At 40.2% G+C, this 17469-nt stretch overlaps 1 protein-coding gene across 3 annotated transcripts in view; it reads right to left on the reverse strand.

Moving 5' to 3' along the window:
* Positions 1 to 17469, reverse strand: part of LOC107838879 (CHD3-type chromatin-remodeling factor PICKLE-like) — a 79704-nt gene that overhangs the window by 10884 nt on the left and 51351 nt on the right. The window lies entirely within an intron of this gene.

Genomic DNA, 17469 nt, shown 5'->3' on the forward strand with positions numbered 1-17469 from the left:
GGGGGGGGGGGGGGGTATTGGTGGAAAAGGCACACATTATACAAAGATGATGAACTTTCATAAACTCATGAATGAATAGACGGGAACAAGAATATTGCATTGGGTGATTTAGAACACTCCAAGAGCCACCGAGATATTTAGTATTGTAGGGATATCAAGTTTGAGAAGAGTAAGGAAGCTATGCGTAAGATGAGAAGGGGGAGGGAAACCGGACCTGACGGAATCTAGTGTTTTGGAGGAGCAAGGGTATGTTGTTGACTAGGTTCTTTAACGTCATACAACAACAACATACCATATGGGAGAGGTAAAGTGTACGCATAACTGTTTGGGATTTTTTTTTCTCAAAAAAAACAACACTTTTTGAGAAAATAACACTTTTTTAAATAGAAGGGTGTTTGGTAAACTTGCAAAAGTGCTTTTAAAAAGAAGCAGAGGCAGTTTTTCTGCTTCTGGGAAGAAGCAGAAAATTTCTGCTTTTTTTTTCATGACAAAAGTATCCCTATCACCTACACACACATTTAATTAGCATATCTTATTGGTTTGATTTTAAAATTTTATACTCCATATTTACATAATAATACCTTCAGAAATACAAGACAAATCTTCTATTACTATAGAGACACTGTGTGATAAAATTAAGGATGACATCATTGAGAATTTTCGTGATGTACGAAGGACTAATTATTTTTTTGATGAATTTTTTCATAGTAGTCATTTAATTTATAAAATAATTTTTAAATTCATTTTTGTTTGATGTTTTTAAGTAATATTTAAATTATTTAAGTAATATTATATCATTATTCAATATTTTTAATGTATCTATGTATATAAATATTGATTGAAAATTTTATAGTACGGACTTTTTAATTAAATAAAAATAAAATTTTAATTAAAAATATTATAATAGATATTTTTGAGAAATTTTCTCTATAAAAAAATTTTAGTAGTAAAAGCCTATTGATATATGTCCTTTTTGGTCATTTGTCTCTCAAAGGCACTTCTTGAAAAAGATTATCTAAAACACAATTTGTTTATCAAAAGCACTTTTCAAATAAATTTACCAAAATACGAATTACTTTTTTTTTCAAAAGCATTTTTCTAAAAAGTTATTTTATAAAAGTGCTTCTCAAATAAGTTGTTTTCTAACAGTAATCCCAAACAGACCCGCAGTCCATACCACCACCTCATATGAAGTAGAGATGTTTTCGATAGAACCCCATCTTAGGACAGATAACAGTATAGCAAACAAATAGCATAAAAGCAAACAACAAAAAGGATATCACACCGCGACATCGAAAATGCCCGAAGAATGGAGGTGGAGTACAACGATCCCATTGTACAAGAACAAAGGTAAAATTCAAAATTGCAATAATTATAGGGATATCAAGATGTTCAATCATACCATAAAAGTAGGACTGGGTGGTCAGTGGTGGAGATGAGGATAAAGAGGGGTGTCTATAACCGAGAACTAATTTGGATTCATGTCTGGATGTTCACCTACAAAATGTATGGCTTCTATAGACAAATGCCCCTACATGTATAGACACATTGGTTGAGATGAGGATAAGAAGGGGTGTCTAAAACTGTACAAGAGTATCTAATTCGAATACACTTGAGTAAGTTACACCAAGAAGTCAAAAATTATAAGCATTTGCATTAACTCCCATCAGCTTGTACTAAATAGAATGACTATTGGCCACAACTCCAAACTGCATGTCCGTATATATAAGAATTCCTTATCTTAGATGGCAAATCTCAATGAAATACCTGAAAGGAAAAGCTGAACTTTTAGTATTTGATCAGCCCAATAAAATGACCAAATCATGTCAAAAGCTGCCAATCCCCAAAATTCATTGGAAAAAATAAAGTTTACACTATCCTGGACTTTTTGTTTCTTGTAAGAGTTAAAGTTCTGGATCTGAATCAACATTTTCTATTTGAAAAAGCACACGCAATGGAACTTACATCAGACTATGTATAAAAGCTCGACAAGCCAGAGGGCACTACCAGTTCATGAGGGCACCAACAGTTCATGAGATACTGAGATACTATGAAGGGAGATTTCAGGTTTAGGAGGAGCCTTCAGCACTGGGAGTGTAATGACCCTCCAGATCGTTTCCTCAATTTTCGCGCGTTTCCAGTATTTTGAGCGTTCCCACAGCGGCTATAGGTCATTTATGACTTAAAGAAACTGTGTTCATTTGGGTTTTAGGCTCATTTCCTTGTTTTGGAGCACTCACTGTTAAGAAATTGGTTTTAGATCAAAACTCCTAGTAAACGACTCGGCTGAGAAATTTGACAACGTCGCTAGCTCCGCAACATTGATTTAAGGCTAAGGGGACCCTTCATTCAGGTCCCGAGACTTTTGGACTCATTTTGCGCTATTTGGTAGAATTTAGTTAAAGCGGAACTATGAATTTGGGGCCCACATTTAGTCGAAACAACCTCGGATGAAAGTTTCCATGGCTCCATTGAATCAGAAATGTCGCATTTGGTATGATAGCATAGTTCGTTTTCACGCACGGGGTTTCGAACGAATCCCGAGCACCAGGTAGAAGTCCACTTTGACTTAGCTAATAATCTAGTGCCTGATATCTGGTATGACCGCTAAAGAGGCTAAGAGGCGCTTTAGCGGTAGTCGCTTTACCGAACCTGAGCTGCGGCCTTGGCTACTTAGCTGAGGTCCGGTTTAACGGCCAAAGTAGCCGTTTTAGCGGCCTTCGCCTTTTCCTCGCCCACCGCTTAAGCGGTCAGTGGTTACTTTAGCGATAGCAGCTTAAGCGGTCAAGTGACCGCTTTAGCGACAACGGCTGGGGATAAAATTCCCTTCTTCACCTGTTTTTCTCCCGAGATTCTTAGCCTTTTTCCTTAATATTTGAGAGCATGGAACATGGAAGTGTGGGGAATCATCCATTAAAGCAAAGGTAAATTGGTTCATTGCTCCTTGGATTTTCCATTATTTTCTCTGTCAAATTCCATCCTTTTTCATAGTAATTCTTAGAATTTAGGTCTTAAAATTCTTAGACTTTAAGGGTTGATTTGGGCCCCGATTTATAATCCATTTGTGCTCAACTTCTGAGCACACATTCCTTGTCCTTCTAGGGACCTTGTGCCGGATTCAATTTTGGGTTTCAACCCACTGACCCGATTTCGACCCGAATATTTTTATATAAATATGAGTCTCATTTCACTCATATTGACGTGTAGGTTATTTATTTTGATAGAGTGGTGTTGTTTTGAGATCATGAAGCAAAGATGAGCGATTTGTGGACGATTCAAGAATTTCAGTTCGACATCAAGGTAGGCTTCGGTCTACTTTTCACCATGAGATGATGTATAGTATAGATTGCATACTAGGTAAGAATGATGGAATAAGTTTATGATCAGTGTATCATGACTTAGCCTATTTAAGGAGTTTGGGGATAGAAAGGTTATCCGACCCTTATGGTAAAATACTTGTTATGGCCATAGAAATCTATCACCCTAGATTATAAGCATGTTAACCATAGTTTGATGTTAAGGATCCTTTAGTATAAGACTTACTGTTTGACTTAGTGACTTCGAACGTAGTTTCCTGATGATGGTATTTAATTATGCTAGATATATACATTATAGATGTATTTGGACAAATATAGTGTGTCTATGTGCTAAACAAGTTAGAATACCATTTACTTCTAGTAGTATACATAGTAGTTCCTTTTTTATCTCATTTATGTAGATGTATGGGGTCCTTATGACACACCTACTTTTGATGGAAAGAAGTTTCTTTAACAATAGTGAATGATAACTCATACTACACTTCTGCAGCCTGCAGATCATAGTACGAGAATTCGCCGTCTTGCGAACTTCTTTAGTAGGGCGGAGGTGCCATTCCTCACGTTTACCATTGTCCCAGACTTCACTCTTTCAACTCCCTTGACCTTCCAACACCGAGCAGGCGACAGCCCCCACTAAGATAATGTTGTGCATCGTGCAAAGCAACTATGGATCGAAGATTTGGGGAGAGCTTCTGGAATTCAGAATATTACTACTCTACCTCGTATTGATTAGACTGATCTCTACGTTGTATTCAAAGACGGCTTGCACTTATATTTACTCTATATTTCACTTTATACTCATATTGTATTAAAAACTCTTGTACTGACTTCACTAGGTCTTAGGTCTTGGGGTTGTATCCTTTGTTAACCTTTTATTTAACTTCATTCCCGATGTTCTCTTCCATTGATAGTCTGTTACTAGTTGTTCCGAATAATATGTTGACTTACCTACTGGCGGGTTATAGTAGGTATTATCATGACTTGTGACATGAGAAATTGGGTCGTGACACATTGGTACCAGAGCCTAGATTTACATGTGTATTGGTACAATAAATAAGTGTCTAGTAGAGTCCGGCGGATCGGTATACAGATGTCTATCAGATCTTCAGGAGGCAATAGGGCATTCTTAGGAAATTTTCTTGATTCCCTATCGTATGTTCATATTTTTATGAACCTCTAGTACTTTCTTTGACTCTTATCTGTTTCAGATGGAAAACACGAGGTTACCAATAAAAGCGAACGAGACTTTCGCACGTGTTTCTAGAGCTTCAGCTCAACGTCGGGCTAGGGAGTCAGAGATTAATACCGAAGATCTTCAGCGCTAGCTAGAGGATTTAAAGCCAATCCAGGCTCCAGTAGAGTTTTTGACCGCCTCAGCTTTTCAAAATTCAGCGTTGGGGATTTCAAGCCTTTTTATGGATACCTTACAACCAGAGACGATATCCCGTACATCGAGCAGTTTTCAAATCAGAGTTGGGTTTGTTGGTGTTCAGCAGGTTCCTTGTCGGTTTCGGAATATGAGATTGGGTTTCTTGACGGGCCAAACATACTCCTATGTTATATCCTTCAAAGTATGAGAGAGCTTGTATTGAAACATATGGAGGTAAGACGCCATGCTATAAGTACAATTTATTGGTATTCCATCCGAGAGTAAGGATTCTCTCGGCGGGGTCAGCATTACTTGCAGACTGTCAGTTCCACACAGGTAGCATCTCAGCTATAGGTGGCTCTCAAATTAGTCATGGTGCTCACAACGGACAAAGTTCTCATCAGATCTTGCAGAGTATTCGATATGGATCTATAGGTCGTGGCGGTCGGGGTGCAGTACATCAGAGTATTCCATGAGCTTATTTTGGTTTCGGTGAGATTGGCCATTGGTCTAAGGAGTGCCCTAGACGCGAGTTGGTTGTTCATACATGATCAACATATGCTCCTCGCCAGCATAGGAGCTCCTGAGGTATGTTACAATTGTGGGGAGGATGGTCATTTCAGTAGGGAGTGTCCCCGGTGTCAGTTGGCCGGAGGATGGTCATTTCAGTAGGGAGTGTCCCCGGTGTCAGTTGGCCAACCAGTTGGGGTCAGCTCGTGTTTCTTGCCAGGTTAAGGTTGGTTACAACTGCAGCGAGACCAGTCATTAGTCCAGAAAGTGTCCCCGACGTGGGATTATTAGTCATTCAGCTCATCCAGATTAGTCTCATAGAGATGTGGCGCCCTTAGTTAGAGGTAATGCACTTAGTGCCTCAATTGGTGATTCAAACACTTGGTTCGAGTTTGGACCCGCTCAGATTTGTCTCCTTCAGGCACATGAGGACTATGACTTTGGATTTCCACCATGATAGGTGCGTCATTGATTTCCTACCTTTTACTTTTTATTTAGGTTGAATTAGGGTTTTCATACCCATCGATGTTTGTATTGGTTGTTGCATGCCTTGGTTTAGATTTCATACATATGTGACTATCCTCATAGATGATTTCTTTTAGCAGTGGATAAACGTGGTATTTCCTTTGGGGTGTAGCATTTAGGTTAAAGTCCCTTTCCTTTGGCATTATGAACTTGTTATGACCTTAGAGTGGTATTTGATAATATTTTTCATTTTTAGTGCCTCCTGCGGCTTATATTGTTGTTGCTATAAGCATATCTTTGGGAGAATACTCACAAAAATACATGAAGTTAGACCGGATTACCAGTTGAGCATATTGAACTTTGCGGGGATCCTATTACCCACCTATACTTTTTTAAGTGGAATTAATTTCCCCTCGAACTTTTTTAAAGTGGAATTAATTGCCCCTCGAAACGTTATACCCAGTTTTGACGGTCGGAAGTGTAGTACACGCGCTCTTTCTTCTCCATTTTATCACTTTTCAACAATTTCACTATTACAACCATATTAAAGATTCCACAACTCAAATTCCACCTACAAATCAAATTCCAAATGATTCCATTGAGTCAATTTCAAATTCCAAGTCCATTACACAACAGATAGTAATTAACAAGCTGAGTTCTTGATATGCAGTTGAAAAAAAAATCCTAAAGTTACAAACTTTATCAACATATAGAGTTCCAATATCAATATATTAGGATTAATCTACCTTTAATCCAACAGACAAAATTTCCAATTTCTAAACTTGGGTGACTCAAGAATTCACCTTTACCAAACTCCACAAACTAAAAATAACCCAATATATCTCACACCAAGAATAATCATAAACAGCAAATCAGCACCAAAATACCAAGAATTCACTTTTACCAAACTCCACAAACTAAAAGTACTATATGGCACCATGACATTACACAACAATTAAGAGCTAGCTAGCTAACAGATGCTTCAAGAATGTTTGTTTCCAGTTTCGACGACCAATTTTTTCCTCTCTTGGTGAATTTTCTTTTTGATTTTTCCCCATAGCTGAGGTGGTAGTGGTTACCGGCGACAATGGTGGTTGATTGGTGGTGGCAATGGTCGATTAAATTTTGTCATTTTGATGGAATTGAAGATGACTCATTTGGTGTGCGTGTGTGTGTTGAAATTGAATCAAATTGATGTAATTGAATTAGGTGTGTTGAAGATGACCCATTTGATTGTGTATGTGTGTGATGAAATTGTGTTCAATTTCAATTCAACAATGGAGCAACCATTGTCAAAGACTCCATTGTTGAAGAGAAGAGAGAAAGAAGAGAGAAGAGAGAAGAGAGAAGAGAAAGAATGAAAAAATAAATAAAAAATATAAAACTTTTAAAAATTAGAAAGTAGAGGGGTTGTTTGGCAAAAAAAAAAGTTTAGAATGTTTTTTAACACTTTCACGCGCTCAATGCGCGTGACATACACGTAATGATCCAAGTGGGCAGATATATGCCATTAAAATACGAAACAAAAAAGTCTGGGGGTAATAGAACCCCCACAAAGTTCAGTATGCTCAACTGATAATCCGATCAAACTTCAAGTATTTTTGTGAGTATTCTCCCGATATCTTTTGGTTGTTATTGATTCAATCTTGATTCGGCAAGACTAGCGTTATCTAGTTAGAGTCCCCTTCCTCACGATTCTATTCGTTGGCCGAGACGGCTGACTCCATTGGTTGATTCTCTCTCTCTTTTAGTGAAATTGGATTGGTTGTTAGGTGGATTGTGAAAGTGAAGGTAGGTTTGGCCTTCCATGGTTTGTTGTGGTTCTAGAGTTGGCAATTCGGTTCTAAAGGGCCATTTCTGAGGTTGATTCTAAAGGTTTGTCTTTCTGGTTATTGGGTTCGTCTTCTAATGAAAGATTTGATCTTGGTATAAGTGTGGAGTTGGATGCTTCGTTCTCTCCGTGATGTGGTTCTTGGTCTAATTGAGTTAAGGGTGGTGAAAATGGGCGATGTGTGTCTATAGATATTCGTGGCCGTGTATATCAAGTATTGGATTGGCCAAATTCAGGCTAAGGGTGTATTCCTCAGAGTTGCTCGAGTTTTGGCTACTGTTATTATTCTTCATAGCCTCAACGTGTTCTCAATTATGCTTTGATGCTTTATGTCCCTCGGTAGATGTGGATATTGCTTGTGCCTTCAGTCTGTGGGCTTTTTTTCCTCCGTTGTGATTTTGTTCTTCAGCTACAGTTTGATTTCGGCTCTGATAGGGACCAGTGGGGAGTGGGGATATGCCTAACTTTTGGTAGTGACGTTGATTTAGGTGTTTGGCCTTGGTTTAGATTTGTTGACTCAAGTTTTGGGATTTTGACTCTTGAGGTTATGATGGGTTTCGCATTTGGATGCTTAGTCGTCAACAGGATTGGTCTGGGTTGCTGAGATCGAGTAGTTCAACCTCGGTGTTGAAATTTCAACTATGAGTTGTAGAGCTTGGTTCCAACCTCCATTTCCAGATTTGTGTTAGCAGCTGGGATTGAACGTTACCTCTTTTTATCCGACATCTCTCTCTCCGACGTCCATCTCCTTAAACATCTTACTTTAAACGTTTCTCGCAGATGCCGACAGTTAAGACTGGCGCCGACGATCTCGCCGGCAGCAGGTAAGGTACTATTCTCATAGATTTTTTCAACACAATTCCTCCGACACTTCTCTCTCTCCACCCTCTTCTTCGCTTGGTCACCACTGTCTACCGCCAGCTAAGTTGCATGGACTCGGGTGCGGGTATCCAAGAAGGGTGCAGATTCGAGAGTCAGATTCGTCAAAATTTAATTTTTAAGATTCGGGGGTGCGAATCCGATTATGGATACGGGTGTGGGGATTCGACTAAAAAATTAAATATTATAAATATAGTTCTATATTTAAACAGTCATTTCAATTTACTTTTTCCTATATGTCAAGGAAATTTTATTTCTAAAAAAATATTATTTACTTTTTTCACTTTTAAGGTAATTTCTTTTAGTTACTTTTTAAATTTGGAATAGTATTTTTTTATACGGAAAAAAATAAATTCTTTTTAATTAAGAGTAGTATTTGAAAAGTCAAACACTCACCAGATATGCATAAATTAGGTTTACCTTTTTAATATAACTTTTTATTAAATATAATTATTAAAAAATAGGACCACCAGCAATGAGCATTCCGGTGAAATTCCGGCGACCACCACCAGATCTGAGCATTCTACTCTTTCTTCCCATCGAAATTCCGGCGATGATAACATTTCCACCGGCGACAACCCTTTCGCCAAAAACAACCCACAATCACAGATCTGAGGTTTCTTTCTTCCCCATCGAAATTCCGACAACGATAACCATTCCGCCGGCAACAACCCTTTAGCCGGCAACACCAATCACAGTCGTCGATTTTCTCCCTACACCGGTTTCTCCCTTTCGATAACAAAGCCAACTTTCTTCTTGATGTTGGTCAACGTATCCGGATTCGTTTGACCGAATCCGAGACGAATCCCGCACCGATGTCGCGTCGGGACGGGTTCGACGACATAACCGCCGAGTCTGAGAAACATAGACCGTCGGTACCCTATCTGATGGCAACAACCAACAAGCAGTGTCTGGCGTCAAGATTTGACGAGAGAAAAGGTAAACCAGATCCAGCTTTTTAAAGGCCTCCGGTGAAGCTCCGGCGGAAACACTCCGGCACAAGGTTTTTCGATGACCAGGTCATTTTTCGGCGTCCGGCATTCAAGTCCTGGGACAATTTCGGCAATAGGCAAAGACGGTGGCAGCAACATTCCGACGACCAATTTCTTCACCAACTTGCTGGAATCCGACAAAACAATAAAGAAAACATCATCGCTTCATCTTCTCACAGGATCAGGTGCACTCGTTTCATCCCTTCTCATTTATTTTGTCTAGGTTCCTAACTATTTGGAGGTCTATATGTCCGATGTATTTGATATCTATTTTTCTCAGTCTATTCTCCTTTGATTTCTTGTCTGCTTATCTTGGTCGTTCTTGTGGGAATACTGCTTTCTATTTCTCTTTTGTCGAGTAGGAGTTAGTTGAGACTAGTATATCCATTTACTGTGGTACGTGTTGATATTTTCTTCTTGTGTTGGTGTTACTTTCGAAAGAGGACCAGAGTTATTGTGTCTAGTATAGTTTGTGTTATTGATTGTTGGTTGTCAAACTTGCATTATAGTTTATTGGTTTTGTGGCCACCGGTTATACGCGGTTTTTCTTGATACCTCTTTTTTAGCCTTGCCTATCTGTTTTTTAGCCTTCCTTAATTGTATTTTAGCTTTACCTATTTGCTCGCCTTTTTTCTCTTCTCCTTTTTGAGTAGTGGTTGTGTTGGTCGATGGTAGACTAGGTCAGGATTGGGGTTGGGTTGGGGACTAGGGTCTAGGGCGAGGTCTGGGTCTGGCGATGGGTTAGGGGCAGGTCTAGGATCGAGTTTGGGGTTAAAGGAAGGGTAAGTGGGATAAAAGAGATTCCAAGGGCGGGGTCTGGGTCTGGCAATGGGTTAGGGGCAGGTCTAGGATCGAGTTTGGGGTTGAGGGCAAGGGGTAGGTGCGATAAGGGAGATTCCAAGTTGAGATTTGGGTCTGGGACATAAGGACTCTCAAGGTAAGCCCATAGAGCTCGTGAAGACTCTTAGGAAGAGAAGGATTAGTATAGCTTGTATCCAGAAAACCAAATGGGTAGGCACTAAGGCGAGAGATATGGACGGGTATAAATTGTAGTACTCGGATAGCGTGAGGCATAAGAATGGGGTAGGTATCTTAGTAGATAGAAGAGCTTAGAGGACAGGTTGTGGAGGTTAAGTGGGTTAAAAATAGACTAATGTCGATTAGGTTGGTCATTGGAGGGTCTACTTTGGTCGTTATTAGTGCCTATGCTCCGCAAGTAGGATTGGACGAGGAGAAGAGGAACTTCTGGGAGGGAGACTTCGGATAAATTGGTCAGAGGCGTTCTGGGCACGGAGATGCTTTTCGTTGGAGGGGATTTTAATGGGCATACTGGGTTTTTACTGAGAGGTTATGATGATGTGCATGGCAGTTTCAATTTTGAGGAACAGAATGAAGGAGGCTTCTCTTTAGGATTTTGCTAGGGCTTTTGGGTTGTGGGGGGCAAATTCAAACTTCCCAAAGAGGGAGGAGCACCTTATTACCCTTCGTAGTTCGGTGGCCAAGACCCAGATAGACTTTTTTCTCCTTAGAAAGGGCGATAGAGTGATTTGTAAAGATTGTAAGGCCATACCTAGCAAGAATCTATCGACTCAACATATGTTGTTGGCGAATAAGGACAGAAAGAAGAGGAGTGTGAAGGGTCGACCGAGGATTAGGTGGGGTAGCTCGACTTTGGCTAGTGCTTTGAAAATGGGGGAGAAGTTGGCGACGGGAGGGCTTGGGAGAGCAAAGGGGATGTGGATAGTATGTGGGAAACGACTGCAAGTTGCATTAGGGAGACCGCTAGAGAGGTCGATCTGGCAAGCATCGGGGGAACTAGTAGTGGAATGAAGAAGTTGAGAGGACGGTGAAGACTAAGAAGGTGGCTTATGCGAAGTTGGTGGAGAATAAGGATGATAAGGAGCGGCAGACGAATAAGGATGAGTATAAGGTAGCTCGGAGAGAGGCTAAGTTAGCGTTTAAGGCAGCTAAGACAGCAATTTCTTAGAACTTGCATGCGGTTTTAGAGGAGAAAGGCAGGGATAAGAAGTTGTATAGGCTTGGCAAGGCCAAGGAACGGAGGGCTCGTGACCTTGACCAAGTGAAGTACATCACGGGGAAGGATGGTACAGTGTTGGTTGAGGATGCCCTCATTAGGAAGAGGTGGCAGTCCAATTTTCATAAGCTTTTGAACGACGAGGGAGAGAAAGGTTTTGTGCTGGGGAATTGAAGAACTCTGAGAGGTGTCGCGATTATGGTTATTGTAGGAGTATCAAGGTTGAGGAGGTCTCGGGGGCTATCCGCAGGACACGTGGGGGTAGGGCGACTGGGCCAGATGAGATCCCGGAGGATTTTTGGAAGAGCACAGGTCGGGCGGGTTTGGAGTGGCTAACGAGGTTATTTAACATCATTTTTAGGGTGGCAAGGATTCCCGAAGCTTGGAGGTGGAGTACGATGATTCCATTGTATAAGAACAAGGGGATATTCAGAGTTGCAACAATTATAGGGGTATCAAGTTGTTGAATCATACTATGACGGTTTGGAAAAAGGTGGTAGAGTTGAGGTTGAGGAAGATTGTGACTATTTCTGAGAATCAGTTCGATTTCATGTCAGGTCGATCGACTACTGAGGCCATTCATCTCGTGAGGAGATTAGTGGAGCAAGAGCAGTTTAGAGAGAAGAAGAAGGACTTGCACATGGTGTTCATTGACCTTGAGAAGGCAAATGACAAAGTCCCCAGGAAGATTCTGTGGAGGTGCTTGGAGGCTAGAGGTGTGTATGCCACAGACACTAGATCGATTAAGGACATGTATGACAGCACAAAGACTCGGGTGAGGACGACGGTTGGAGATTCGGAGCACTTTTCCGTTTTGACAAGATTGCAACAGGGATCGACTATTAGCCCTTTTTTGCCTTGGTGATGGATGTTTTGACGCGACGTATTAAGGAGAGGTGTCTTGGTGTATGTTATTTGTTGATGATGTGGTACTAATTGACGAGACTCGTGGTACTGATTGACGAGACTCGGAGAAGAGTTAATGATAAGTAGAAGATTTAGAGATAGACCCTTTTAAGTTTAACGGATTTTGGTTGAGCAGGAGCAAGACGGAATACTTGGAAAGTAAGTTTAGAGATTTGTCACAGAAGGCTGATGTGGTAATGGAGCTGGTTCTCAGGCCATTCAGCAGAGAGAGAGTTTCAAGTATCTAGGGTCTATGATTCAAAAAAACGGTGAGATTAATAAGGATGTCACGCACTGTATCGGTACAGAGTGGTTGAAATGGAGGCTCGCTTTGGGGTCTTGTGTGATAAGAAGGTGCCTCCTAAGCTTAAAGATAAGTTCTACAGAGTGGCAATTCGACTAGCTATGTTGTATGAGGCGAAGTGTTGGCCAGTCAAGAACTCTCACATCCACAAGTTGAAGATGACAGAGATGAGGATGTTGCAATGGAGGTGTGACCTTATCAGGAGAGATAGGGTTAGGACTGAGATGATTCGGGAGAAGGTGGGAGTGGCTTCGGTGGAAGACAAATTGCGAGAACCGAGATTATGTTGGTGCGGGCATGTGATGAGGAGGTGCTCGGATGCTCCAGTAAGGAGAAGTGAGAGGCTAGTTATGGACGGTTTTAGGCGGGGTAGAGGTAGGCCACGGAAATATTGGAGGGAGGTGATTAGGCATAATATGGAGAAGTTACAGCTTACGGAAGACATAACCCTTGATAGGAAGGTGTAGAGGACGCGAATTCGGGTAGAGGGTTAAGGGGTGGGAGTGCGTCTGCAACAGTAGGGATAAGTACTTTGTTTGCGTTTGGACTTCCCTGTTCGGGGTGTTTGAGTGATATTTATAATTTTTGGATAGATAGTGTATCGTATTATCTTGTGGTTGTATTATTTCCTCGATTAGCTAGCAGCTAGCGATGTTAGTTTATTTTGTGTATTGTATTAGCTTATATGCTTTTATGTTTTGGGGTTTGTTATAATGTTATCTGTCCTGAGCTAGGATATCAGAAACAACCTCTCTACTTCACCTGAGGTAGTGATATGGTCTGCCTATACTTTACCCACCCCAGACCCCACTATGTGGTAATACACGAGTATGTTGTTGTTGTCAATTGAACATTCGTTTATAGGTTGGCTAAGCCTACTCTTTACCGACATGTTCTTTCTTCAGTTCAGATAGATTATGGCTAATAGATGTTCGAATGATAGCCCGTTGGCACATAACGATGGATTCCTCCGCTTCTGACCTTGGTTTTAAGTCTTAACCAAAAATTTAAAATATCAACTCAGGGGAAGAAATGTGCTCAAGTTGAGCTTAGCATGGTCTCACCTACAGTTAGTGGGGCGTCCTGGAGCGGATCGTTCCGTAGCATGGATTGGTACTTCGAACTTCTGACTATCAGTTTCGAGGGTCATCCGGACTAGTTGTAGCCTTGGCAAGAGATCGCGGGCTTTGACCATCTTCATTTATGTGTTCAGGTAGCGTCTTATGGGCTTATTCTTATGCTTGCCATTATGGATCTTTAGTGGATCAGCTCCATTCTTTCGAGCAAGAGTGATGGGATTGTGCGGACAGAACTAGAATGACATTTTGTATGGTTCAGAGTAGATAGCGGGCTTGGAAGGCAAGAGAAAGTTAGATTTGGATATTGGAGTTGGTCACATGATTCATGTCTTGGATTGCCTTTAGCTTGATTGTACTTGTACTAGTGTGATATCAGTGTGTTGTGGTTTGGATTTGTGCGCATCAACTATTCTCGGTTCAGTTGGAGGCTAGTTGGTTGTTGAGGTTGGGTTGTTTGGAAAGTGAAGGAAGTTGGATGAAATGTGATACCTATAGCAAAATTCCTTGGAAGTGTTGTCTCTCCGTAGAGATTATCAGGGGAAACATGCACGGGGAATGCGGGCACAGTACCTCGTCCTTTCGAGCTTTCATGCTCTATCTATCATCGACTTTCGCGGATGAAAAATGAATATTGTAATGACCCTCCAGGTCATTTCCTCAATTTTCGCATGTTTCCAGCATCTTGAGCATTCCCACAACACTACAAGGCATTTACGACTTACCAGAACTGTTAAGGAATTGATCTCAGACCAAAACTCCTAGTAAACGGCCTCGGATGAGAAATCCAACAATGTCGTTAGCTCCGAAGTATTAATTTTAGGCTAGTGGGACCCTCGGTTCAAGTCTCAAGGCTTCCAGACTCGTTTTGGGCTATTGGATATAATTTAGTTAAAAATCGAAACTATGGGTGTGGGGCCCATATTTAGTCAAAACGGCCTCGAATGAAAGCTTTGATGGTTCCGTTGAGTCTAAAATGTTGAATTTGATATGGTAGCATAGTTCATTTTCATGCACGGGATTCCAAACGAATCCCGAGCACCCGATTGGAGTCTATTTGGACTCAGCTAAAAATCGAGTGCCTGATATCGAGTGTGACCTCTAAAGTGGAGCCTTGGCTACACGGCTGAGATCCGCTTTAGCGGCCAAGGTAGTCTGTTTAGCGACCTCCGCCTTTATCCACGCCCACAGCTTAAGCGGTCAATGGTCTCTTTAGCAGTAACCACTTAAGCGCTCATCTAACCGCTTTAGCGACAATTGCAGGGACAATTTCCTTCTTCACCCGTTTTTCTCCCTATTTTTTAACCTTTTTCCTGCATTTTCAAGAGAACGGGGCAAGGGAAAGTGTGGGAAATCATCTATTGAAGCAACGGGAAGCTGGCTCAACGCTCCTCAGTCATTTTTCATTACTTTCTCCGTCAAATTCCATCTTTTTTCGTTGTAATTCTTAGAATTTAGGTCTTAAAATCCTTAAACTTTAATGGCAGATTTGGCCCCGATTTATGCTCCATTTGTGCTCAACTTTCAAGCACACATTCCTGGTCCTTCGAGGGACCTCGTGATAGATTCAATTTTGAATTCCGTTTGTGGGCTCCGGGCCCGTTCTTGATCTAATCTCGACCCGAATATTTTTATAGAAATATGAGTTTCATTTTACTCCTATTGATGTGTAGGTTATTATTTTGATAGTGTGGCAGTGTTTCGGGATCGTGGAACAAAGAACAGTGATTTCTGGACGATTTAAGAGTTTCGATTCGGCATCGAGGTAAGCTTCGGTTTCCTTTTCTCCATGAGATAGTGTATAGTATAGATTGCATGCTAAGTAAGAATGATTGGATATGTTTATGGACTTAGCCTATTTAGGGAGTTTGGGAATAGAAAGGTGCTCGGACCCTTAGGGTGAGATGCTTGTTATGGCCATAGAAATGTATCACCCTAGATTATAAGAATGTTAACCATAGTTCGATGTTAAGGATCCTTTAGTATAACTTACTGTTGACTTGGTGACTTGGATCGCAGTTTCCCGGATTGTGGTATTGAATTATGCTAGATATATACTGTTGGGCATGAGGCCGTGGTTACGATACTAGTTGGACTCCATGTGAGTATCCTACTCTTAGAAAGGGTGTGATTCTAGTTTATAGACGTTTAGGCGCTTATTGTTGTATTTTTTGGATATTGGTGATGGCATGTATGCTCTTAGGTGCATTCATGCTCACTTAGGGGTCGTTTGGTAGTGTATTGGCAAAAATAATGCATGTATTAATTAATGTGTATTATGAATATTTTGTTTGATACAATTGTTAGTCAATGTATAAATAATGCAAGCATTAGTTATACACTATATTGTGTATTAAGGTGTGTATTGCTAATACCACCCATTTTCTATGTATTAGTAATGCAAAGTGTTTAATACATGCATTAACTTATTAAATAACCTTAATACCCCTCAATTTCCCTCTCAAAATATTCATCATTCCTTTTCCCGCCATTTTAATTTGCAATAGTAAAACTTTTAAAAACATTTCACAATTTTTTTCCCACCATTTTAATCTACAACAATGAATAATTGATTTAAATAATTGTAACATATTTTTGCTTTGCTTCGAGGGTCTTTAAAAAGATTAAAAAAAAATTGAGACTATTGGCATAATATTTCATGCGCAAAGACGAAGGTCTTGCAATTAATCCGAAACATCTATATACTAGTTCAACAATACTAATTATATTTGAGATGGCAAAAAAATTTTGTTGCAAAAAAGTATACAAAATCAAAGAAGGGTAATTTTGTAAACAAACATTTCTTTTATAGAAATTATGTAAGATGTATTATTTCTTATACATCAAACCAAACAATGTATAAGAAATAATACATTCATACCTGAAATAATACATTCATACCTAATACAACCATAAGTAATCAAGCATTACTAATGCAAGCATTACTAATACATTATATTTTGCATTGATCTTACAAGCATTACTAATGCAAGCATTACTAATGCAAGCATTTTGCATTGATCTTATACACTCTACCAAACGACCCCTTAGTGGTATGATTCCAACATTTTACTATTGTTTTCTAAAAAAGGAATTTATTCCCACTTTTCACTTTTAAAACCGATTCTTTTATAACGAAAATCGTACCACCGTATTAAATGATTTACAAGCTTTTGAAACTAAAGATGACGTTTTGGAAATTAGACCAAAATTGATTCTTGTCTGTGATTTATCCACACTTTTACCACTATTATTTTACTTTGGTCGAGAGAGATTCCGACCCGTTCTACTTTATTATGTTGATTTAGTCCCGGAGTTGATTTCAGGTAATGGATTTACGAACTTACACTCTTTTAGTCACGGTTCGAGTCTGTGCACTTATTATATATACATCTCTCCGATACGGGACGGAGTAGATTGATGATGATGATTTTGGAAGTCCTGGATCGGGACCAGACAGTGCATATGGATATTCCCGAATCCCCTAGGGGCCTTGCGTTTGTGAGACACAGTGCTAGAGAACAGTGGTCACCGTAGGTACTGCCTTTGCGAGCTACTGAGCATGGTTTACTATTGGTTTCTGTACATTCATTCATTTATATGCATTGCCTATCACCAATATAGTTGTTTGGCGCTTATATCTATCGGCCATATGGGGGTTTTATAGGCATAAGTTACGATTGTTGTTTGTTGAGTGTGGATAGAACCTTCCGCACTTGTGGGGCCAGTTACTTTATTGTTGTTATTATGGTTAGTTCGTGGAAAGTTGACTATGGTTGGTACCC

Source organism: Capsicum annuum, chromosome 8 (genome assembly GCF_002878395.1).
Source record: "Capsicum annuum cultivar UCD-10X-F1 chromosome 8, UCD10Xv1.1, whole genome shotgun sequence".
NCBI lineage: Eukaryota > Viridiplantae > Streptophyta > Magnoliopsida > Solanales > Solanaceae > Capsicum > Capsicum annuum.